Below are 25,454 nucleotides of genomic sequence, written 5' to 3' on the forward strand. Positions count from 1 at the left end.
TCTCCTATTAAATCCAAAGCCCATCCTCTAAAAGGCCAAGGTTTGACAATGGCATGCAACTCACTAGCTGGAACATGTTGAATACCTGAGAATTTATGGCATTCTTGGCACCCTCTTGCGTATTTAATACAATCTTTTAGCATTGTCGGCCAATATAAACCTTGTCTAAACAACAACCACTTCATTTTATGGCCTGACTGATGAGCTCCACAAACACCACTATGAACCTCTGACACGGCCAAATATGCTTCGGCTTCACTTAAGCATTTCAAAAATACACCTTCAGTCGTTTTCTTGTATAATTCATTTCCCAATATCACATAGTTTAGAGCTCTGTATTTGATCTTTCGATCAGTTCCTCCGACTGGATTATTTAGGTACTGGACTAATGGGTTTCTCCAATCAGAAACTGTCATATTGTCGATGGCAAAAATTTCCAAGGCATGCAAATCTTCACTTTTAATTTTGTTTTCTACCCCCCCCCCAAGTTTTGACGTTGACAATTGTCCCAACTTGTCTAACACTTCATGAGTTTCCTTCTCTTTGATATCGACCATATCTTCTAACTTACTTTTGGAAACTCTATACCCAGAAGCAATCTGTGCCAATTCATTGGCAATATAATTATCAGATCTTGGTACATGCAAGATCTCAACATGTTCAGATTTCTCTAACAAGCGTACCACTATTTCATAGTACACTATTAGATTTTCTTTGATGCATTTATACTCTTTCTTGATTTGTCGAATCACAAGCTCAGAATCACCTCGAATTTCAACTCGCTTTGCTCCCAAATCTATTAGGGCTTTCAAACCAGTTATCAAAGCTTCGTATTCGACTTCGTTATTAGAACATACATCCTGCATTTTATAGTGGAACTTGGTTGGAAGTCCTTGAGGAGAAATAATCAGGACTCTAATGCCTGATCCATTTTTATGACTAGAACCGTCAAAAAATAACTTCCAGTTAGTTTGATCGACCAGATTTACTGATAGTTCAACTAACCCATGTTCGACTATAAAATCGGCCACGATTTGTCCTTTCATAGCTTTTAAAGGAACATATGTTAAGGAGAGTTCAGTTAGCGCCAAGGCCCATTTACCAATTCGACAATGCAAAATTGGTTTAGACAACATATGTTTAACAACATCAAAATGAGAGGACACATACACATCAACATGCTTTATATATTGCTTAAGTTTATTACATGAGAAGTACAAGCATAAACATAATTTTTCAATATCATTATATCTAGTTTCAGCATCCACTAAGGTTCGACTTAGATAATATATAGCTCTTTCGACGCCATTATCATCCTCTTGGGCTAACATACTCCTAATTGTCGAACCTGATAAAGCTATGTACAACTTCATACTCTTTGTCCTATTGGGGGGTAACAGAATAGGAGGCTTAGTTAAATAAGCTTTTATTTGGTCGAATGCCTGTTGATGTTCTTGCTCCCATTTGAGTTGATCTTGATTCTTGAGCTTCACAAGTGGTGAAAAGATCTTCGTTTTGCCACTTAGATTTGAGATAAATCTCCTCAAGAAATTAATCTTCCCCAATAATGACTGGAGTTGTTTCTTTGTTTCTGGCGCCTTCAGCTCCAAGATTGCTTTCGTCTTGTTCTGGTTTATCTCAATACCTTTCTTGTGAACCACGAAACCCAGGAAATCCCCTGCATGTACACCAAAAGCACATTTTAAAGGATTCATTTTGAGTCCATATTTCCTCATTCGTTCAAAAGACTGTCGAAGATGGTCTAAGTGACCATTCTCAGAATTAGATTTTATTACAATATCATCAATATAAACCTGCATAAATTTGTCAATAAAATCATGAAACATGGAATTCATAGCTCGTTGGTACATAGCTCCAGCATTTTTTAAACTAAAAGGCATTACTACCCATTCATAAGTACCTAAAGCACCTGGGCATCGAAACGCCGTCTTAGGTACATCTTCGTCAGCTATAAAAATTTGGTTATAACCTGAATATCCATCTAATAAGCTGAGATATTCAAATCCTGCTACGGAATCGACTAACATCTCAGCAACAGGCATGGGATATTCATCTTTAGGGGTAACACTATTTAAATCTCTGAAATCTATGCATATACGAAGGCTACCATTTTTCTTTATGACAGGCACTATATTAGCTAACCATTCGACATACCTCGCAGTTCGAATAAACTTGCTTCTCAGCAATCTTTCAATTTCTACTTTGATTTTTTCCATAACCTCCGGCTCAAATCTTCTAGGAAGTTGCTTGATAGGTTTCTTTCCTGGTTTTAAAGGTAATTGATGTTCTACCACAGTTCGACTTAAACCAGGCATTTCATTGCAATCCCATGCAAAACAATCTTTATATTCTTTCAAAAGTCGAATCAACTTGGTCTTTAGATCACTTGTAAGTTATGTACTTACATATGTAGGTCTTTTAGTGACTCCATCACCTAAGTCAATTTCTTCAATAGGATCTTGAGCCTGCATTCTTTTTACGGATCCCGACAGATCCATCTCGAAGCTTAAAGGTTCGTCATCGTATATCCCATCAAATCTTTCGACCTGGTGATCGACTTCCTGATTGTTTTCACTTTTTACCATCATGGCCTCAATAGCCATGTTTTTCTCTAGTTCGGCTTCTAAAGCCGTTTTTCTCTTGTTTTCGGCCAAATAAGCCGTTATTCGAGCCAGGTATTCTGACTCAGTGGTCATCATCTTTGACTGTTGTCCTCTGCTCTGGAGGACTTTCATGATTCAATGGTTCATTGGGATCTTCCTTATTCCAAATGAAACCATAATTTGGGTCCAAGTTCAGATACTTAGACACACTTTCATCAGAAGAATACATCTCTTCTGCTTTGTAGCAAGGGGCTACATTTGCTAGATGTTGGTCGAAATGCCTACGACCACTCTCAGTTTTATAATAGCTTTGGTCAGCCTCAACATTTTCGACTATACCATCTGGCCTCCAAATAGCCACACGCTGATGCAAAGCAGAAGGAACTGCCCCTATGCCATGGATCCATTCTCGACCTAGGAGTAACTTAAAATTAGCTTGAGATGCAATCACCATAAAGATGGTTGACCTGACAGTCAAACCTACAGCCAATTTTACCTGAATCACTCCAAGTATTCCACTTGTCTTGCCCTTATAATTAGACAACACCATATTATGGGGCCTTAAATCTTTGTCAGACTTACCCACTTTCTGAAGTGAAGAATAGGGCATTAAGTTCACAGCAACTCCACCATCAACAAACACTTTGTTTTTGGAACACCATCTACCTTTTCCCTTATGAATAAAGGCTTCAAATGATACATCATTCCTCGACCTGGCTTTTCAAACATTGCCTTTTGTTCTTCCACTACTCCTTTTCCCATTACATAATAACAAACAGGTGTTTCTTCCACATTTTCGTCTGGGACAAAATCATATTCAATCTCAGACACCTCAGATATTCTGTCAAACTCTGCTGGAAGTACAGATACAATTCCACAGTCAATTAACAACACATCTGATTCTATGTTAAAGTTGTCGTCGACCTCTTCGTCCGACAATGGAGAATACTCAGCCTCTTTTCCTGTATTGAGAGTCGGAGTATCATCGTCGACTAATTCTTTGATGAGCTTCTTTCCCAGGATCATTCCTGCAGCTAGTCTCTCATTTGCCACTTTGGCTTGTTCTTCAGTCAACTTCCTCTGAAAAGGTTTTGGCTGATAATGAGAAAAACCTGCTTGCATCATCTTTGAGCTTTCTTGCCCATTCTTATGGCTTCTCTGATAACGCCTCCATTGCGTTCGAGTCATAGGATTCTTTCCTTTGTAGTTTGGAGATATGAAATCTTTCCTCTTAGATCCACTATCTGTCTAAGAGCCTTCAGCATTTGCTCCAACACCTTGGATCTTCCATTCTGGACGTTTGCCTCCTCTGAAGTTAATGGGTTTCACCCACTTATCCTCAGGGACATCCGTCTTGGGGCGAAAATTCTTTGGCTTTTCGAATAGCTTCATGTATTCTCCAGCCCTTCGACCACTGTTTTCTCCTGTATACATGAACTGACGATTCTTGCCTCGACGAGGGTCGAACCTCACTCTGTTTGCAGCATCAACGTTGAAAACAGCATCACATCTTGGACATAATCCAACTTGAGAGGAGTTGTTGTGACATCTCTCAAGGAATTTCAGAAGGCTCTCTCTTGGTTCAGGATACACCATGTTCAAGACTTTGCCATCAGTAGCACCATCTTTCTTTTCGCCGAAACCATCAGTAGTCTCGACCATCATCACATCAGCAAGCTCAGTATAGTGAGCTTCTTCGACCTGCAAGGGATCAATATCAACTTGCATTGATGACTTTGGTTTTTCTCCAAACTGTAGCCTTCCTTCTTTCAAAGCCTTCTGCACCAAATCCCTGAAAAGGACACATTGAGAAGTCTTATGACCCAATAAATTATGAAATTTACAAAATCCTCTTTTTTTCTTTTGTTCAAGAGGAGGATTTTTAAGTCCTGGGGGTACTATGATTTGCCCATCAGTAACCAGCAAATCAAGTATCTCATCACATTTTGTTATATCAAATGAATATGTTTTACTAGAAAATTTTTCATTTTTACTTTCGATCGGATTTTTATCTTTTGAGGGCTTGAGTAATTTACAGATATATGGTGGTCCTGGCTTCAATTCAGCCACATTAAGCTCTCCTTCTTCATATTCACTATCACTATCAGAGTCGAACTCATTTGTAGTAACATAAGCTATCTTCTCCTTTTTATGATATTTACTAACTCTGGCTTTTTCGGCTTTTAACCTTTCGAATTGACGCACCCTGTCTGCCAGTTGTGCCATATCCCTTAAATGTTGGGTATCTAATTTCTTCCTTATGGAATAATCTAACCCACCTGCAGCCATTTCGACTAACTCATGTTCAGGGATTTGTGTGAAACATCTGGCTTTCAATAACCTAAAATGTTTTAGATAGTCATCGACCGCTTCTGTACCCTTTCGCCTAACTCCGGCTAATTCTTTCAAACTGATCTTCGACTGTCCCATATAAAACTGCTCATGGAACAATCGTTCTAACTGATTCCATGAAAACAAAGATTGTGGAGGTAAGGTCGTAAACCAAGTAAAGGCATTTTTTGTTAGAGAACTTGGGAAATATTTCATCTTTAAATTTTTGTTGTTTGCTAATTCCCCCGCCTCTGTCTGAAATCTAGCAATATGTTCGACTGTCGATTCGCTAGTCTCACCAGCAAATTTGGTAAATTTTGGGATTTTCCAACCCCTAGGCAATTTTGTTTGCCTTACATACTTTGACAATGGGGAAACAAAATTAGGTCTATCCAAACCTACATTTATTCCATTCTGAACTAAAATTTGTTCGACTACATTAGAGATATTATTGTGTCCAACATTGACATCTTGCTGGATATTTCTAATAACCTGATCAGCATCTTGATGCCTTTGTACTACTCTAGGGATCTCTTGCTCAAGTTGGTCTCCATGTCTCGTAGTTTCGACTACTCTTACGTTCGACCCTTGTGGAGTCGAAAGGTTCGGTTGTGGGGACGCTCCAAAGAAATCTGCTATTCTGGCCATTTGTCCGGCCAATATTTCATAACTTTTGTTCGTATTGTTTATCATGGGAGTAAAAAACAGTTCCCATTTGTTGAGTAAGGGCATTCACCATTTCATGGTTGCTTTCGTCTATTTGTTGTCGGATTGACAACATTGACGTAGTACTCAGAGATGGCAATGTTTGGTTAATGTAACCCATATAAAAATTTTAGTTGGCCCAAAACAACATAAAGTAAATAAATATATGTTTCTTTTTCTTTGCAAATTATATTGATTAATTTTTTTCCCTGACCACTTGTTTACCCAGAAATATGGTAAACAAGCGCTAGTTTCCTTTTTAAAGGTTACTTTTGCGGAATCAACTAGAATATTCCAGGACTAATTACTTTTATTTGTCTATTATGTGTATCTGGTTTGTATTAAATGCAGTAATAACTTTAAAGTAAAAGTACACACTGAAGCTTAAGACTTTAAAGTAAATGAAAGCAATAAAAAGCAGTAAATGTGCACTGAAAGTAATGCGTAACGTAAAATGATTGCATAAATTAAACTGGTACGCATACATACATTCCAAAGTTGCACTCGTCACTCATTTTTGCACAGAGATTTGAGTTTACTTATGTTTTGTAGAAAATGCAGACCTTAAACTGTTCATCTGGAACTTGCTTAAATAGTAAAAATAAAATAACTACTACTAACGGTCGACTGATTACTAGCCAACACGTGTCCTCGACATGCAGCATCTTCGTCTGTGAGGCTTCCACGCGTCCTTTAGAAACTGCTGAAAACTGTCTAAAACTGCTTCCTTTGACTTCTGATGTCTTCCGACTTCAGAACTATACTTGGAAAACGCCTAAGTTTTTTGCATACTTTAGTCGACCATACATGACAAATTCGCCAGTTTTAGTCGAACCACCCCTGGCAATAATGGCATTTTTAGTCGAACAGTAGTCTTGACTAAGAAAGCCTCTTAATCAGACTTCTTTTCCTTAGACTATTTAATAATCTCATATATCTTAGAGATTATTTACCATTATTATCAAGTCGAAGTCCTAGGGTAACACCACTTTACTTTTTCCAAGACCACTTTACTTTTTCGGAGACCACTTTATAGTTTATACCTCTTCACAAGAAATCAACTCCAAATTATCTCACTTACTGCTACCCCTTTCTATTCTCTTCCTTAATATTTCTTGAAACTCTAATTAATTCTGCCAAAGCCTGCTCTTCTTCTCCAAACATGAAGAGCTTCACACGCTATCCTCACTTATCATATCTTCCTTCACACAAAATCCTACCATCTCTCTCATTAGGTTTTATACTTCTCCATCTCTTTTTCCAACCAACAACAAATACATATTCCAACAATCTTTTGTTCTCATTTCGCAAGTTCGCAATGACAAGATCTTTTGAGAAATGGAAGGAAAACTCTGAAAAATTGCCAATAAGAATCCATCAAAAGTAGCAATTCGCATTCTGGTTGATAAAGAGGTTTGTTGTCTTTTGGATTTCACTTGAATTTTAGGGTTTCCTTTCATATTCTATTCTGGTGTTGGTGTTTGTTTCGCAAAAATTATATTTAGGGTTTCAGATAATATGATAGGATGTATCTCTTTCAACTTTTTAAAGCAGATATATTTATTTTCGTTTGATGTTTAAAACAAGTTTCTTCTTTACTTCTACTTCCTTTGTTATTATTTTGAATGTTTGTTCTTCTTCGATTCCTGTTTTTCTGTTTTTGCTTTAATTTTTAAGGTTTCGTTTCATAGTCTACAGAAGAGTTTGATTCACATTTCTTTTATTTAGGGTTTCATAGTCTGCAGAAGAGTTTGATTCACATTCTTGTCATTCCTGAAGACATTAGTAAACACACTCACCGAAAAAAATATTTTATTGTTGGATGAATAGCAGGAGTTGTGTCACGTACAACTACTTCTCCTATCGATCTTCTGAAGGTGGTTTTGCAAGTCTAGACTACGCGTTCTTCCACCATATCAGCAGTTACAACAATATGGAAGCAAGATAGGCTAACGTGTTTTTTCCGCGGTAATGGATTGAACATTATGAAGGTAGCACCAGAAAGTGCCATCAAATTCTATGCTTTTGAAATGCTGAAAAATGTAATTGGAGATGCTCCAGGCAACAAATCCTATGTCGATGCTGCTGGGAGGCTTTTAGCAGGTGGCATGGCCGGTGGAATTGTTCATACCACAATTTATCTGTTGGATCTTATCAAAACTAGGCTACAGACTTGTGCCTCTGAAGGTGGAAGAGCTCATAATCTTGAAACACTAAAAAAGAATATATGGATTAAAGAGTGACCTCAAGCATTCTACCGAGGACTTCTTCCATCTATGATCAGAATGATTCCTTATGTTGGCATTGATCTCAATGTTTATGATACATTGAAAGATATGTCTAGAAGATATATTATTCATGATAATGGTTTGTTATTACTGCAACTACAAACCTATTGATTAGTATTTTTGTTTAATAACAAATTAACATTGCTATTAATTTTTTCCTTTTGATAACTGAATTAGTTTTTGCATCTCTTTCATAGATCTTGATCCCCTAATACAACTAGGATGTGGAGCAATTTCTCGAAACCTTGGAGCTAGTTATGTCTATCTGTTGCAGGTTATCCGTACTAGGTATAGTGTCGCTACTATACTATTCTTACCAAAATTAAATGACCCCAATCATTTGTGTTTTGTTGGAGCTGGTTTTTCTTTGCTCATAGAATCACCATGATTCAACTCTTTTCAGGCTGCAGGCAGAACCTTCAAACAATTGGGATGCATAAAGGGGGATGTTTGATGCATTTTGCAGAACTTTTCAGCATGAAGGTTTTAGAGGTTTCTATAAAAGAGTCCTTCCAAATCTACTTAAAGTTGTGGCAGCTGCTAGCATTACTTACATGGTCTATGAAAGTATGAAGAAAAATCTTGATCTATGTATAATTTATATGCTATGTAGAGATATTTGGAAAATAATAAGATAGGAAAGACATGCTATGTAGAGATATTTTTAACTTTATTACAAACTTAATGAAAAATATAAAGTCTAGCGAAGTTACACCTGTTAAAATTTGTTTGATTTCAAGGTTCTGGTTTCAACTAGCATAGGAGTTTCTAAGTTACTTTTTATGCATTGAGATCTTGCATGGTCTTATTATTTGAACTTTGCTACTTAGTAAATAGAATTGTTCTGGTGTAGATTTTGGTGTTTGGTTGCTTTTGTTCCTTATGTACATGAGCAATATGAATTCTGTACTATAAACCAGTTCAAGTATATGAATTCTCAACTATAAACTATTATTTTTTGTTACTTGAATATCAATAAACCAGTTCAAATTATTCAAACAATGTTGCATGCTCTTTTTTACAAATATTATTGTGAATTGTTTTAAGTTTTATCATAATCATTTCAGTTTGAGATCTTATCAGAGTCATAAACAAATTTAATTGATCAGATTTTCATATAATCACTAATATATGTTATTAATTTAAATAAGAGGAATATATTTTTTATAAATTAATTTAAAATATTTTAAAATTAACGAGTGAATCTTATTTTAATTTATTTTTTTGTAAATGAGAACAATTTATTTATTTATCCAAAGCTTTTTATAATTTGTACATACATCAGTACATACTATTATTAAAGTCTCTGTCACTTGCCTTATTATCAGGAAAATACTTTATACTTTTGAATATTTCAATTTTAATATATTACAGAAAATTTGTATCAATTATTTATGCATCTAGTATTTGTTAATTGATTACACATGAAACTTGGTAGTAAGATGAATGATGAACTTTTTTGAGTTTCAATTGGAAAGAGAACGTGATTGTCTTATCAACTCGAAGAAATTTTAATTTCCACTTATTTGAAATAGTTGGCTGGCTATTATGTTAAGTATCTCTATCCATTTATACTTAAATTGACAATCTAATAGTAATATTTTAAGCTAAATTATTTTTTTCAAACATTGAAATATTAATTTGCGGTTACATTTCTTTTAATAATAACGAAAAAATGAATTTAGAAAACACAGTGTTATTCATCTAAATATTGAATATTAACGGAAAATATGGAATTACTTATTAAAATATTTAATATTAACGAGTTTATTATTGATCAAATATTTTTTATCCAAAAATGATTTAAGGGAAAAAAATTATTATTGATCTAAATATTTTTATATGTTAAAAATTTTATTATCGATATAAATATTTTTTTCTTTTTTTAACCTATTTTAAATAAATATATTATGTAAACAAATGCGTGTAACAGATCAGAACCCGTGCGTATGCACGGGTTTGTTACTAGTTTACTTAAATAGTTCAGCCTAATAGGCTTAAAAGGCTTTTTTTTTAGGGCCTGAGACCTAGCCTTTTTAACTAAATAGGCTTATAAAAAAGTCTAGGTCTTTTCTATTTAAAAATAATGTGTGACTTGTCAAGAGCCTATGAAGGCTAGCCTGTAGGCCCTGTTATCGGTCTGGCCTATTTCCACCTTTAACGACAAATAAGCAACGTTTAACTGCTCGAATGCGGCCTAAACATCATTCACTAAAATTAATCAACAAACAAACATTTTCTACTAAAAATTACGAAACTTTAGTAAAAAAAAAAAACTCATTCATACGTTTCTAAACTACAGTTTTAATTAATTTCATTACAATTGAGCGTCGATGCTTCTTACGCCGATGATCTTCTCCGTCAGTCGTCTGGGCCAAGGTATTTAGGGTTTCCTCATTTCTTCTTCTCTATCTTCGGTTTAAATTCCTGGTTTTAGGATCAGAGACCTTGGTAGAGGAGTTGATTTGGGGCTTTTGATACCTGTGCCCTAGTTTTCGGTATTGGCTCTTATTCTCCGTTTTTTGGCTGTTGTTTAAGCTCTTTTTGTTGGGGTTTTTCTGTGCTGGTGTGGAGTGTTGGAGAGCTGCTTTCTGTTTTCTTGTTTTCTGTTTGGTGTTTGTCTCCCAGCTTTTGCGTGGATCTGAGCTTTTGTGTGGATTTGTCTAGGGTTTTTTGTGAAAGGGTGTTATGTGGACGGAAGCTAGGAAGAAGACGTTCAGGAATTGGTCTTCGTCGTGGGACTCTTTTCCTTTTAAAGCTCTGGATAGGACTATATTGGGGAAAGTAATTTCGTTTTACATATTTGAGTTTCCGGATTCAACAAAGGCGAATGACTTGTTCGGTCTGTTCGGTTGCATAGGAAAAGTGATAGAAGTCTCGATAGCTCCTAGGAGGAATAAGGGGGGAAACGGTTCGGGTTTGCGAGGTTCGTGAATGTTGAGGAATCGCGTGCGCTGGCTATCAGGTTAGACAATGTTCAAATAGGCGGGAGGAAGATTCACGCAAACGTACCAAGGTTTGATAGAAGGGAACCGATAGCAGTAAATGGTGGGGGCGGAAGAAGGGGTTTCATGGGCAATGTGTTGAAGAAAGTTGAGCATTATGGTGAGTCTCGTCCCCCGGTTTTCAACTCTGGTTATGTGGGCAGCAACCGGAACGGGGTTGGGACTAGAACGTTTGCGGATGCGGTGATCAATAACTCTGTGAGTGGTGGACTACCGTTGGTTGAGAGGGCTCTGTTTTGTTATGCCTCTTCGGAAGACGTTTTGGGCAGGCTTCGCAACGCGTATGTGGGTAAGGTGATGATTCCTGGGTCAACATTCAATATGCAGACTAAGTTCGATATGGAGGGCTATAACAATGTTAAAATTACTCCTCTAGGTGGCTCGTTGTGCTTATTAGAAGAAGATGTCTTGGGGACCATTGACAATTTTATTAAGGAGGGGGAGTCTTGGTGGAGGAATTGTTTCGAAAATTTTTTCGCTTGGATGGAGGAGGCGATTGAAGTTGTTAGGCCGGTGTGGGTTAGGATTTATGGGATGCCTATTCAAGTTTGGAAGGCTGATTTCTTCATTGGTTTGGCGAATTCGATAGGAACTTTCTTGGCTATGGATGACAAAATGGCTTCAGGTTATTGTTGTGATGTAGCGAGGATTCGTATGTCGGTGCCTTTGGGTTTTATGTTGCAAGAGTGTTTGAATATCAAGGTTGATAATAAGGTGTTCACTTTGGCCTTAAGAGAGGAGATGGGTAGTGTTTTCTCTAGTCCTGTTAACGTAAATCCTTCGAATTTACTATCTAATTCATCTTCTTCTTCGGAGGCAGCTTCGGCAGAATTTCTGGTTGAAGAAGAAGACGAGATACAAGAATTTTCTAGCAACCGGAAGGACGAGGTTTCCGGGGGAGGGGTGAATGTAACTTCGGTAGCTAGTGGTGTGAGTGTAGCGGCTGTGTCGAAATCAGAGGAGGCTGCCTTCTTGGAGATTTTGGTTCCGGAGCAATCTGATGCTTGGGTGGAACAGGTTTCGCGGCGTTCACCAGTGGAGGAGGAGGGCCCTGTAGATGTAGTCGGAGATAATATTGATTTGGATGGGACTGTTATGTCCAACACTTGGGTTCCGGACGCCGCTGCTAGTCCAGTTTGTTCCATGGCTGCGAATCTGTTAGAAGAAGAACAAATTGCGGTGAGACGGGTACTATCGGTACGCGACGTTGTTTTGGTTACTGATACCAAGCTTGGATCGTTTGATAATGCCGTTAGGGAGATTAATGAAAGAAAGAAATGTAGGTTCAAGAAATTGGCTTACAAGAATTTGGCGGAGTTTACGGATTCTCTCCATCACAGATCTTTAAGGAAGGTTAACAGAAGCAAAGGAAAAGGGTTGCTGCCAGGAGTGAAGAAGCTGGCTGGGCAGCAAACCATGTCTTCTTTAAATGGCAGTGAAGGACACAATTTAGGAGGTGGTACCGTAAGTCTTCCTTCTTTGTATGCTGAACAGGATTTTCATTTGGACAGGGAGAGATAAATGAGGCGTTAAAGGGTTGTGGTGGAGCTAAAAGTCTGGGGCCGGATGGGTTTTCTTTCATGTTCATCAGAAGATGTTGGCCTTTTTTAAAAGAAGACTTTTTAAGGTATTTTGATCATTTTTTGTTGGAGGGGAATTATCTAAGGCGGTGACCTCTTCTTTTTTGGCTTTGGTCCCGAAATCTTCTAATCCTATATCCTTGGATTATTATAGACCGATTTGTTTGGTAGGTTGTATGTATAAATTTATGGCTAATATTTTGGCGGGAAGATTGAAACAAGTGTTAAACTCTATAGTTTCGCATTGTCAAAGTGCTTTCGTTCCGGGTAGACAATTGCTAGATGGTGTTTTGGTGGCTAATGAAGCGGTGGATTTTGCTAGAAAGGAAGGTATGTTTTGTTTTCTTTTTAAGGTTGATTTTGAAAAGGCTTACGACAAAGTATCTTGGGAGTTTTTGCGTGGTATGTTGGTAAAGATGGGATTTGGAGATAAATGGAGAAAATGGATGGAATTGTTGGTTTTTAAAAGCGATATGTCGGTAGTGGTTAACGGGAGTCCTACCGTCGAGTTTGAGGTTAAAAGAGGTTTAAGATAAGGCGACCCATTATCTCCTTTTCTTTTTGTTCTTGTGGAGGAGGCCCTTTCTAGATTGGTTAGGAAATCTATAGAAATTGGAGAATATGAGGGTTTATTCTTAAAAAGAAGGTGTGCCGTGGATATTCTCCAATTTGCGGATGATACTTTATTGCTAGGTCAAGGGTCTTGGAAACATATAAAGGCTTTAAAAATTGTGTTGAGAGCTTTTGAGCTTGTTTCGGGGCTATGCATTAATTTCCACAAAAGCAAGTTGATAGGGATTAATATTTCGCCTCAATTCTTGGAGGCCGCTTCTTTGTATCTTTCTTGCAAGATTGAAGATAGCAACTTTATTTTTCTTGGGATACCAATTGATTTTAATCCAAGGAAGGAGGCTACTTGGCTACCTCTTATGGAAAAGATGAGGAAGCGTTTAAAAGGGTGGAGTCATCGTTTTCTTAATCTTGGTGGAAGGATTACCCTTTTGAAATCTATTTTGAGTTCTCTAACTATTTTCACCATGTCTTTTTACAAGATGCCGGCAAAAGTGGTTAAAGAATTCACAAAGTTACAAGCAAATTTCTTATGGAGGGTGTGGAGGAAAAAAGAAGCATTCATTGGGTTAGTTGGAGTGATGTGACTTTACCATACTCCAAAGGAAGTTTAGACATCAAAGACGTAAAAGATTTCAATTTTGCTCTTTTGAACAAGTGGAAATGGAGGATAGCTCAAGGAGGAGGATCTTTGTGGCACGAGGTCTTAAAAGCGCGTTATGGTAATGTGAGTATGCTTGCTTTTACCGGTGGTGATTCTTTCAACCTTTCTTCTTCTTCATTTTGGTGGCGTGACTTATTAAAGGTTGGTTTTTCTCCTTCGATCAATAACGAACCTTTCTCTTCCAATTGTCGTTTTGTGGTGGGTAGTGGGTTTACTTTGGGAAGTGGCATGGTTAAATAATTATATTTTGAGGGAGGATTTTCCGGAACTTTTTGAGATTTCTTCTCTTAAAAAAGTGTCCGTAGCGGTTATGGGGGGATGGAAAGAAGAGGAATGAATTTGGGGAGATTTAGGAATTTCGGAGGTGGAGGCCGAGCAAGCGGGTTTGGATTCAAAGTTGGTGGTGTTAAGGTCCCTTTTAGAGAATTTTGGGGGATTGAACGAAGATAAAGATTCCGTGAGTTGGTTACTTGGTCCGGAAAAAGTCTTTATGGTTGCTTCGTGTTATAAATGGTATGCTTCGCTTCGAACACCTTTCGGCCCTATTAAAAGGAATGAGGAGGCTTTGGAAATAGTTTGGAAAATGGAGATTCCTTTTAAGATCAAAGCTTTTGCTTGGAGGCTTTTTGTGAATAGGCTCCCCACTAAAGATCTTTTAGTGTATAGAGGTATTTCTTTTCCTTCTACTAATTCTAGTATTAATTGTATTTTTTGTAACATGCATTTGGAAGAAAAAGACCATATTTTCTTGAAATGCGATGTGATCAAGGTTGTTTGGAGGGAAATTGGTGTGTGGGTGGATTATCCGAACCGGAAAGAGGAGGAGTGTATGCCATCTTTTATGGAATGGTATTTTTACGGTCAGAGCAAAGGAATTAAAGTTGGTAAGTTGGGGGTGTTTTGGCTCGCTACTTGTTGGATAATTTGGTTGACAAGAAATGACTTTTGTTTTAGGAATGTCATTTGGAACATTAACAATATTGTTTGAAACATCAAGATTTTGGTGTGGAGGTGGTCTTCTTTTGGTAACATTGCTTATTCCAATTGCAACTTTTACGATTTTGATTTTTGCAAAGACCCTTTGGCTTTTATGTCGTAATAGGAATTGGTTTGTAATATCGTTTTTTGTCGGACTAGTTCCGCTCTTGTGTATCAAGGTTGGAGAACCCTTAATTCTCCCATGAATGAAATTCTTGCTTAAACAAAAAAAAAAATAATGTTTCTAAACTAAAAAGAAAAATCACATACTTGTCTGCCAAAATATAAAAATATGAAGTAAAGATTCTTTAAATATATAATACTATTTTTGTCCAAAGTATAAAGTAACTATACTTCAAGTATTATTTTTTGCCTAATTGTATCTTACAATTTTTATTTCTATGTTTTACACAATATTTCGAACTTAATTACGGTTATGTTTTACAATCTTGCAAAAAACGATATTACAAACCAATTCCTATTACGGCAGACAAGTAACTATTTTGTAAGTTCGAAATATTCTATCTTAACTATTTTGCTTAAGTTATTTTCCTTCTGGATCTTACAAAATAGTTAAGATAGAATATTTCGAACTTAATTACGGTTATGTTTTACAATCTTGTATTCCCTCTCAATATTAAGCAAAATAACTTAAGAAAAATAACATTGTCTCTTATCTTAAGAACATTAATTATACTAAATTAGTATTTAGACCCGTGCGAGACACAGATTAAATATTTTCTAACTAAAAAAAGTATTTAAAAAAAAAATTATAATTTTAAAATTTTACCTATAGTGAGATTACTATTATATAGATAAAATGTCATTGTTATTAATAATATACATAAAAAATTTAATTTAACTAATTTTTTTATATAAATTATAAAATAATTGGAACATTTCTAAATTATTAATAACTTGTGTAAGTTTTTTAAAAAATTGACTCGTTAAATAAACAATAACACAAAAAACATATAAAATCATTTAGTTTATTAATAATTTAATCATATAAAAATTACGCAAGGTTAATCATATTATAATTTAAAAAAATAATTAGAAATATATTGATATACATAATTTTGATATAAGTTGTATTTGTAATTTAAAATATCAGTTATGACATATCACCGTTAGTAATCGCGAACAGACCAACTTCGACCGTTTATAAAAAAAAATCATGTTTTTTTATAAAAAAAATATATGTATTATTTTTTAGTATAAATGTTAATATTTTATCATAAAAAACTAATACTTTTTCAAGTCAATTTTATTTTTTTCTTGAATCAGGTCATTTAATATCTATATCATTTTTCATTAAGTATATGATATTTTTTATCTAGAAAAATTTAAGAGATATATCATTGTATCAATATACTTTTTCTCATTTATAAAAATATTTGTAACTTATTCCCGTTTATAAATCTAATTGTATCAACAATAAACTTTTTCTCATTTATAAAAATATTTATAAATTATTTTCGTTTATAAATATATTTGTAATTCATTCTATTTAATAGAAATTAAATAAATTTATTTACAGTAGTTATCACAAAAAATAACTAAAAAAGATATAAAATAATTGAATCATTTAAAAAAATATTTGTAATAAATAATACACTTTTTTCCCGTTTATAAAAATAATTATATCAACAATTTAAAATATTTACATCAAAAATACACTTTTTCTTGTTTATAAACATAATGGTATCAATAATAAAAAAAATTTCCGTTTACAATTATAATTGTGTAACATTACTCTTATTTCATTTATAAAAATAATTGTATCAACAATACAATTATTTTCGTTTATAAAAATATTTTAATTATAGTAAAGTTATATAAAAATTAAAAAATAAAATTAAGAATTGTATCAATAATTTACCTTAATGTGCATTAATAATGGATCAATTTTCGTTAAAAATGTATATTAGGATAAAAAACCAAATTTTACAATTTTAGTCCAATTAAACTTAATATCATTTTAAAGCTTTTAAAGGTAATAGACACAAATTTTCACTAAGCTAAATCCAAGCCCAAATCTTAAGATACAATTATATATATATATATATATATATATATATATATATATATATATATATATATATATATATATATATATATATATATATATATATATATATATATATATATATATATATATATATATATATATATATATATATATATATAAAATAGAGTTTTAGATATCACAATTTAATTTTTATTTTAATACTTTATTATAATATAAAAGACAATTAAGGCATTTATTTTATAATAGTAAATATAATTTTTAAATATGTACTCCATTATACACCCGTAATTTTTTTTTTATATATTTAAAAAAATTGTCAATAAATTCAATTGATTAAATTTATTTATCAATCTTTTAATAATATCATATGTATAATAATGCAATAGATTAATTTTATTTATCAATCTGCTTTGTATAATATTAACTGTTATCTTAAAAATATAATTAAAACTCGTTTGCACTTTTTAAAGTAAATAATTTTTATAAATATTAAATACATAATAAAATATATTGAATGAAATTTATGCAATTTAAATAAATTCTATAATTAAAAAAAATTATTTAATATGATATTAAACAAAACATTTATTTGTAGTTTCTTTTTAATTTCATAGTTCAAACATCAAATTGAAATATATTATAAATATTAAGTTGTATTACATCGGTTTTTGCTAATTGATCTTAATCTGGAAGCTAGAATCTGTATAAATAGATTTTAAAATTTTTTTTAATACATTATTTTTAAAGAGAGACATTTATTATTAACTTTATTTTTCCATTTTAAAAAATATTAGTCACAAACAAATGGAATATTTATTATTGATTAATTTGATTTTACATTTTTTAAAGACTTTCCTATGACATTTCTGAAATGTTACAATCAAGATAAATTATTTTCATACTTGGTGAGCTTTCTTAATTTTTTTATTCCCAACCATGTTTTAATTATTAATATTATTTTAATGACATGTTCTCGTTAATTTTAATAATTTTAAATTAAATATTACAAAATTCAATTTAAGTTTGTTGTAGATTTGAAAAGTAGAATTCAAATCACGTTTTTGAATGAAGGAAATGAATATGGAATCATTCATAATAAAAATGTAAGATGAGAACTTTGGCAAGTCTGCCAAGTGTCATCATTCTAAGTGTCATGCTATTTTTAAAGTTTCCATTTAAAGTAGTATTTCTATTTTTGTTTTTAATACTTATTATTGGTTTTTTATATTTTTTATTTAATTTTCACGTGAAACACTCCAACCCCTTCATATGGATGTCTATTGGAATACATTCCCCATTTCCCAATTTTTTCTTTTTCCACGCCCAATAGTTGTCGAAATTTATGGCTGTTTCTTAATTTTTTTCATGATAAAGTTTCAGTTAAAATTTAGGTATTTCATTCTTCTCTTTCAACCATTACTCTGCGACGCTTGAGCTTCTCCAAGATTTATTGAAAGAGGCGAGTGAAGAGAAAATCAAAGAGAAAATCGGAGACAACAAATTTCAGCTACACTCTCTAATTTCTTGCTTTCGTGATTTTGATTCGATTTTCTTCTCCTCCGAATTATTCTTCTATTTGCGTTTCTTCTTCTTGATTCTTGTGCGATTTTGTTGCAGAGAAACTGTTGCGTGGATGTTTAAAGGTTTGGACCATTGAAGTTTTGATGAGATGATGAAGATATGATGTTTGATGAACCGTTGAAAGTTGTTGTGTTGGTTTTGTGAAGGAAACTGATGCTATGATGTTAATCTATGAGTTTGTGCAAAATCGGGGGTTCAGTTTATGCAGGTTTGATGTGTTTGCGAGGAAACTTTGTTGACTTGATGAAGCTGATGTTATGAGAACTTTGATGTTTGGAATCAGTGTGATCTTTTTGATTTTTATTTTTTCGTACTCTTTGAATCTTTGTGGTTTTACAGATCCTTTGTCTTCTTTTACATTTCTGAAGGGTTTGTGCGAAATGGGAAAATGGTGATGAACATTTTTGGGTTTCTGATGAATTTAGGGTTTATGATAGCAACTAATTTCTTCTTCTATTTGTGTTTCTTATTCTTTGAATCTTTGTGGTTTTAAAGTATTTAAATTTGGTTGGACTGGATTTCTTAGGCTAAGGTATGAACCAATTTTTATGATTAGTAATTGTAAACTTTGAAAGTTTATTTTGAATTTAAATTTAGCATAACGAGGGCTCCCTATTTTCATAATTGATTTTGCGAGTTTCCAGTTGTAACACCCCATAAATTTCTTTATTAAATTTAATTAATTTTTTTAATTAAATATTAGAATTAATTGAATTATTTGAGAAATGTGGATTGATGAGGCTAATGGGCCAGTGTCGCAAGTAGCAATTGGGGGGTGTGTCAGTTGCAAAGCCTTTTTCTAAACTAAGGTTATATTTTTCATAAAATAGAAAAGAGAACCAAAAAGGAGAAGAGAAGATTGAACGTAAAATTGGGAGAAGAGCAAGTGCGAAGAGCAAGAGCATCCAAGAATTCGACATCGAGGTAAGGGGGGATTCTTCTCATTAACCTCTATTATGGGTATTATGAATGATTCGATTGAATTCATATGTTAGGATTCTGAATTGGATTATATGTCGGTGTTTGGGGTTTTGGGGTTTGTAGAACTTTAGGTTCAATGTATGATGTGTGATGCAATTGAGTTGCCATGAATGATGTTTGATGTTGATTACTGATGTTAATACTTGTTAGAAGTATGTATAAATGTGCATTTTCGTGCTGTGATGAGATTTTGGACGTTTTGGTATGATTGGGTTCGCATTTGGAATGAATGAAGTGCTGCAGAAAAGTGATTTTTCTGCTATATCAGTAATGTAATCGGTTACATGAGGGAAGTAACCGATTACATGGTCTCAAATAGGCGAAGAACTGCATTTCGCGATGATGTAACCGGTTACATCATCTAGGTAACCGGTTACCACTGGGCGAAATTGAAAAATAAAAGTTACTGTCAGTGATGTAACCGGTTACATCATTTAGGTAACCGGTTACCACTGAAGCTTTTTTGAAAAATATTTATTTTAATTGTCCGTAACTTTTGAACCGTTGATTCTTTTTGTACGCTGTTTCGAGGACCTGGTAGATGAATTAATTCCCTATTTTATGATGTATATTAGGGGATTATAACTTAAAAATCATTTTGTTGGTTTTGTGAATTGGTATTCGGTAGTAGATTGAGTAATGGTACGAACATGCTATGCGGTGTTTTAGCTAGGACGATTGTTGAGATGATAATATATTGTTGTGTTAAATGTATTATGTTGTGGTGAATATCAAATGGTTGTGATATTATTATGCTTGTATGTTGTGACATGAACGATTATGAATCGTTGGTGGATGTTAATGATGAGCATGTCGTGTTTGATGCATGCATTTCATAATCATGTTGTGGGTTGTACCCCTTATGGTGGTGGGACAGCGGTAGCTAATTCCCATCGTGTGGAATTAGTGAGAGAAGTATCCGGATCTTTATAGTGGTGGATCAGTGAGATGGGTTATCCCATGTTTGGTACCACATGCATTTAGTTGCATTGCATTAGGTTGTTGTGTATAATTGTAACATGAATGGAAGTTGTCGAATGTTACAATTTGTGTGTATTTTGGTATGAATGACTGTATTTGATGAATGTTGCTACACTATTTGAATATAATTGATTTGGGTGAATAATGTATGGATGAAGTTGTATTGTTTATATTCCTATAACATTTGTTAATGCGAATGAAACTCACCCTTACTGTTGTTATTTTTCAGATTGAGGAGTAGCTTGTGTACTTGGTGAGGATTAGCTCGTCAAGTAGTTCGTTAGAGTCAGTTGGGTCTGTGTCATGCTTTGGTCGTGTAACACTGGGAACATTATTTTAGAATTGGCTGATAAACTCCTGTTTGTTTATAGTTTATGGTTGAATTATGAGTCTCCGACTCTGGATGTTTGATTATTCAGTTGTTAAGAATATTCCGCTGTGTTAACATGCTATCTGAATAATTTTTGGTTTATCGTTCCTTTATGGCATGACATGAATATTTGTTTATTTTATTGGAGTTGTAATACCCTTTTCATGTTTTACTCTGATTTTTGTTAAATTTTTCGCGGGGTTTAGAAGGGTGTTACACCAGTCATGATGGATCTCTTTCTCTGTTTCGTAAGCATCCTCCTCCAACAAAGAAGACGCTGACCCTGCTCATATTTTCGAGGTTCAGTTTTCACTTTTATTGTTTTACATTCAATTGAAATTCTTGAATCTGAAAATTCATGTGAAAAATTGGGTGCAGAAATTGAAGGAATCAGAAAGGAAACGGATGAATGAGTGTATCTAGGTATATAAAACGCGAACATGTTTAATTTACACTATGAATATTATCATAACGGTGCTATAGCAATGCTGGTTTGCCTGGGGGTGTTAGTTTTGTATAAATACTATGTAACATTTGTACTACATAGTTGATCGTTAAAAAATGTCGGTTTGTGCAGGTTGCCGTCACTGTTGGTGTTGCTTTGCAGGTTCTAGAAATCGATTGGATGTTATCATAACCTGATAGAAAATAGAGAGAGTTTTCATTGCTCTAACAACTTTTTGTTATTTCTCAAAAGTTGGTTACATAATAGAGAGACTGGTTGCTTATATACTACAGCCTGTAACCTGCTATAGCAGGTTAGAACAAGTGACTCAAAGGCACACGTGCCAGTCACACTATTACTAACAATAGGATATTACATCTAATACCCCCCCCCCCACAAACTCAGGGAGGGTGAAACACTCTGAGTTTGTGCCTGTCATACCCCAAAATTTGCCTTCCACATTGCATTCACAATGATTCAGAACTCAAGTGTTTCATCAAGACATTCTCTAAAGCAAGAATCTCCTAAAGCTAGGGTTTGGTGCTCCCCTAAGGGAATTAGCAAAGCAAGGTCTCTGATGAAGATCTCCATGACCTGTTATGATCCAAGGTACCTCCATGTCAAGAGTCAAGGCCCAACTCCAAAGTTTACCTGTTCAACAACTCAGATGATTCACAGTCATCTGGTTTGACTTAAAAGTCAACCATAATCAAAGCACAGTCAAAACCTCTGACTTTTGGTCAATATCAAGTATGGAAGAATATATCCATCATTTGATCAAAGGTTGATCATGATTCATCAATAGAAACTCAGTAAGGAACAAATGCAAAAAGGTTCAAATTAGGGTTTTTATAGGAGAAAGTCAACTCAACTTTGACTGACCATAACTGTCACATGGAACATCAAAAATTCCCCACTCAAAGTCTATTTGGGAGGAAATTAGATTCAACACAGCTTTGTCTCTCACAAGCCAAAGCTAGAAATGCTTCATTTGAGAGGTATAATGCAAAAGATTACAGGCCCTTTTCAAGCATCCTTCAAAAGCAGTTTTTTGTCAAAGAGGATATGATCAAGATAAAAGCTCCAAATGAAAAATATGTTCCAAAGTGGCTTATAGAGGACCTCTTGAGGTTTCCAAAAAGTCCTAGAACTCCCTCATAGCTTAAAAATTGAGTGAGATATGCTTGGTCAAAGTTGGGTGATTTTGGAGGCAAAATGGGAAATAAAAGAGGTTCCAATAGGAGTTTTTTGCAAATGGGCCTATATTTTAATGATCCAACCTTGGTCCACAAGTCACTTATGTTACCCAAATCAAGTGCCACGAATTTTATCTTTTTATTTGATTTTTCATATGATTTTTATTTCATTTAAATGATTTAAAATAATATAATTAAAGAAAAATCAAGTATTATGTGAAAAAGATCCACATTGACTAAATCCAATCACAATTATGACAAAATTATAATATATTTTCGTGGTATATTGATTGGGAAGGAATTAATAGAAGATTTGGAAAAAGTTAGAAAGTTTCCAATCAAATTTTTAATCAAAATTCTCAAAGTTGCAAGATTGGATTCAAATGAGATTTTGGACTATTTTGTTAACCTAACTCGTTGCCTATAAGTACCTAACATATACCACATGAATAAGGGTTGAGACATTCTGCAGAGGCATAGATTCAAGAACTCAAATTTCACCAAGAAAGTGAAATTCTGTTTAGGAGCATTCGTGACTTTCAGGAGGTTCTAAGGATTGTAAAAGGTTCGTGGGATCATTCTAAAGCTGTCTGGATACTCATGCTACGTCAACAACCCCAGAACGACCTCCAATAAGCTAAAGTAAGTTGCTCTGAATTCTTGATCGATTAGCATATTACGTGCATATCCATGACGTTTTGATTGTGTGTTTGACTTTGTTTTATTGCTGTGGATATTTCTGGATTGGTTAATTGAGTTTTTGTGCATTATAACGTGATCGGCCATTGGAGGCCGAGTTAGGATTTTAGGGTTTAAATTGGGGGTTTTTCGTAGGGGTGAAATTAGGGCAAGATCATAGTATGGTTGGATTCGCATGATGAAAACAGAGGGATTGAGGGGGTCGTGAAATATTTTTATGCAAGGGTATTCTATTCGCTATTTTCCAGGTATGAAGGCCACGAACAAAACCCTAGCCAATTCGTAGCTAAATTATGAGAGTTTTTGCAGGTCTGGTGGGGAAGATGATGAGTTGTCACTCCCCAGTTCGCCAATTCGAATTTGCGCGCGCGTTTTGCTGTGACGTGTTTAAGGTTTGTATGTATTGAATCAAGCGCGTATAATAAACAAGTAGCTTGTCTGGTTGAGTTGGTTGGACGCGTGTGTGTGAGGGAGAGGTCGCAGGTTCGAGCCTCCCATCCAACATATATTTTTTCTGAATATTTATAGGTAATCCTATGCGCCTTTAAGTGTATGTTCCACCATAATCCTTCAGATCTAGCCACTGGATCTTCAAACCCTTCAAGTTTGCCACACTGGATCACTCGGCCTCACCTAATGGGCCAGGTTTTGTTTGATATTGACACCCCCTAATTTGGCTATTAAAATTAAAATACACCCCCTTGTCATTTAAAAAAATAAATAATAATAATTAATAATAATTTTTTTATTTATATATAATTATTTTGTCCTCGATCCGATTATTATTATTAGTCGCATTGACGAGAGATGAAAATGAATTGATTTAATTTTATTAATTTAATTTAACATTAACATTTATCCTGTTTGAAATTCTCTTATTGATCCGATTGAATCTATTGGTCATCTTAGATAAGAGATAATAATTAATTCATAAATTAATCTGCCATCGTGTAATAGCTGAATCTATCGGTTATGAGAGTTGATGGTAAAAATAACTTGTTAAAACACATTTCATTCCCTGCCCGCGACGATCAAATCTATTGATCAGAGTAATCAGTGATACACAATTTAATTCGTTAATTATTATGATCAAACCTATTGATCATCGGACCTAACGAAGACATATTAAATCAGGGTTGTACGCCCATAATCTTAAAACACCTCCTAAACCTCTTTCAAAACTACGATTTATCATAACTACGATAAGGCAACTCAAAAGCCTTCAAACCATAACAACCTCATTCTAATTCTAAAGGCGTACAACCCTTCCCCGAACTACGTAGACTCTGATCCTCCCTAAGGAGGTACGTAGGCACTTGGCAACAAGGCGAGTCCCCCTCCTCCAAATTCTAATCATGTCAATATAATTAGCCTTTTAACCCTATTAAGCTGTCTGTTACATTTCTTTATCTTTTTTCCACAAACCTTGACTTTGCAATGCAAACCTTAGGAAAGAGTTTAGGGTGCCTAATACCTTCCCTCGACCTGAAATAGTATCTTACCCTGAATCTTTATAACTGCGCGAGGTTTCCTATTCGCCTTGGTAGAATAGGTGGCGACTCTAATAATTTAATTTTTAGGGCAGGTTGCTACAGTGCCTTAGGTCCAGAAACTTTGAAGATGCCAAGGGTTTTGTAAGGACATCTGCAATTTGATCAGTTCCAGGAATGTGCAACATAGTAAGCTGCTTAGCAATAACCTTTTCCCTGACAAAAAACAAGTCAATCTCCATATGCTTAGTCTTGGAGTGCATAATGGGATTGTGAGCTAACATAACTGCAGACAAGTTGTCACACAGTACAACAGGGGGCTGAGTACCAATATGTAATTCCTTAAGAAGAGTTTGGATCCATAGTAAGTCTGCAGTAGCCAAAGCTAATGACCTGTATTCTGATTCAGTGCTAGAACGAGCTACAACCTGCTGTTTCTTGGACCACCATGTGATAAGATTGTTATCAAAGAACACAGCAGCACCAGATGTGCTTCTCCTGTCCTCAGGGTCAGATGCCCAGTCAGCATCACAAAAAACTTTCAAGGAGGGAGGAGAGGAAGGAGAAAGAGGGGAAATAAGTAAACCATGGCCCAGAGTACCTTTTAGGTATATTAGAATCCTTTTCATAGCCACCCAATGAATTTCTAAGGGATGTGCCATGAATTGGCATACCTTGTTAACAACAAAGGCTAATTCAGGTCTTGTAATGGTGGCATATTGGAGAGCACCAACAACTGACCTATAGAAGAAAGGATCAGATAAGGCAGGAGACCCAGTCTTGAGCTATCTTTAGGGTTTGTGTTTGTTTTTATTTTATCCTTGTGTTTTATTTATTTTGTTCAAATTGTTTGCTTATTTTTCTTTTTGCCTAAAAATGTTCATTTGTTATATATTATATTTGTGTTTAATTGTATATTTGTTATAATTGCACT

General features: G+C 34.5%; 1 pseudogene; it reads left to right on the plus strand.

Annotated features, from left to right (window-relative positions):
• The first annotated feature begins 7,178 nt into the window (after positions 1-7,178).
• LOC131624221 (calcium-dependent mitochondrial ATP-magnesium/phosphate carrier protein 3-like) lies at positions 7,179-8,586 on the plus strand (annotated as a pseudogene).
• The last annotated feature ends 16,868 nt before the right edge of the window (positions 8,587-25,454 follow it).

The sequence above is a fragment of the Vicia villosa genome, unplaced genomic scaffold (assembly GCF_029867415.1).
Source record: "Vicia villosa cultivar HV-30 ecotype Madison, WI unplaced genomic scaffold, Vvil1.0 ctg.000108F_1_1, whole genome shotgun sequence".
Lineage (NCBI taxonomy): Eukaryota > Viridiplantae > Streptophyta > Magnoliopsida > Fabales > Fabaceae > Vicia > Vicia villosa.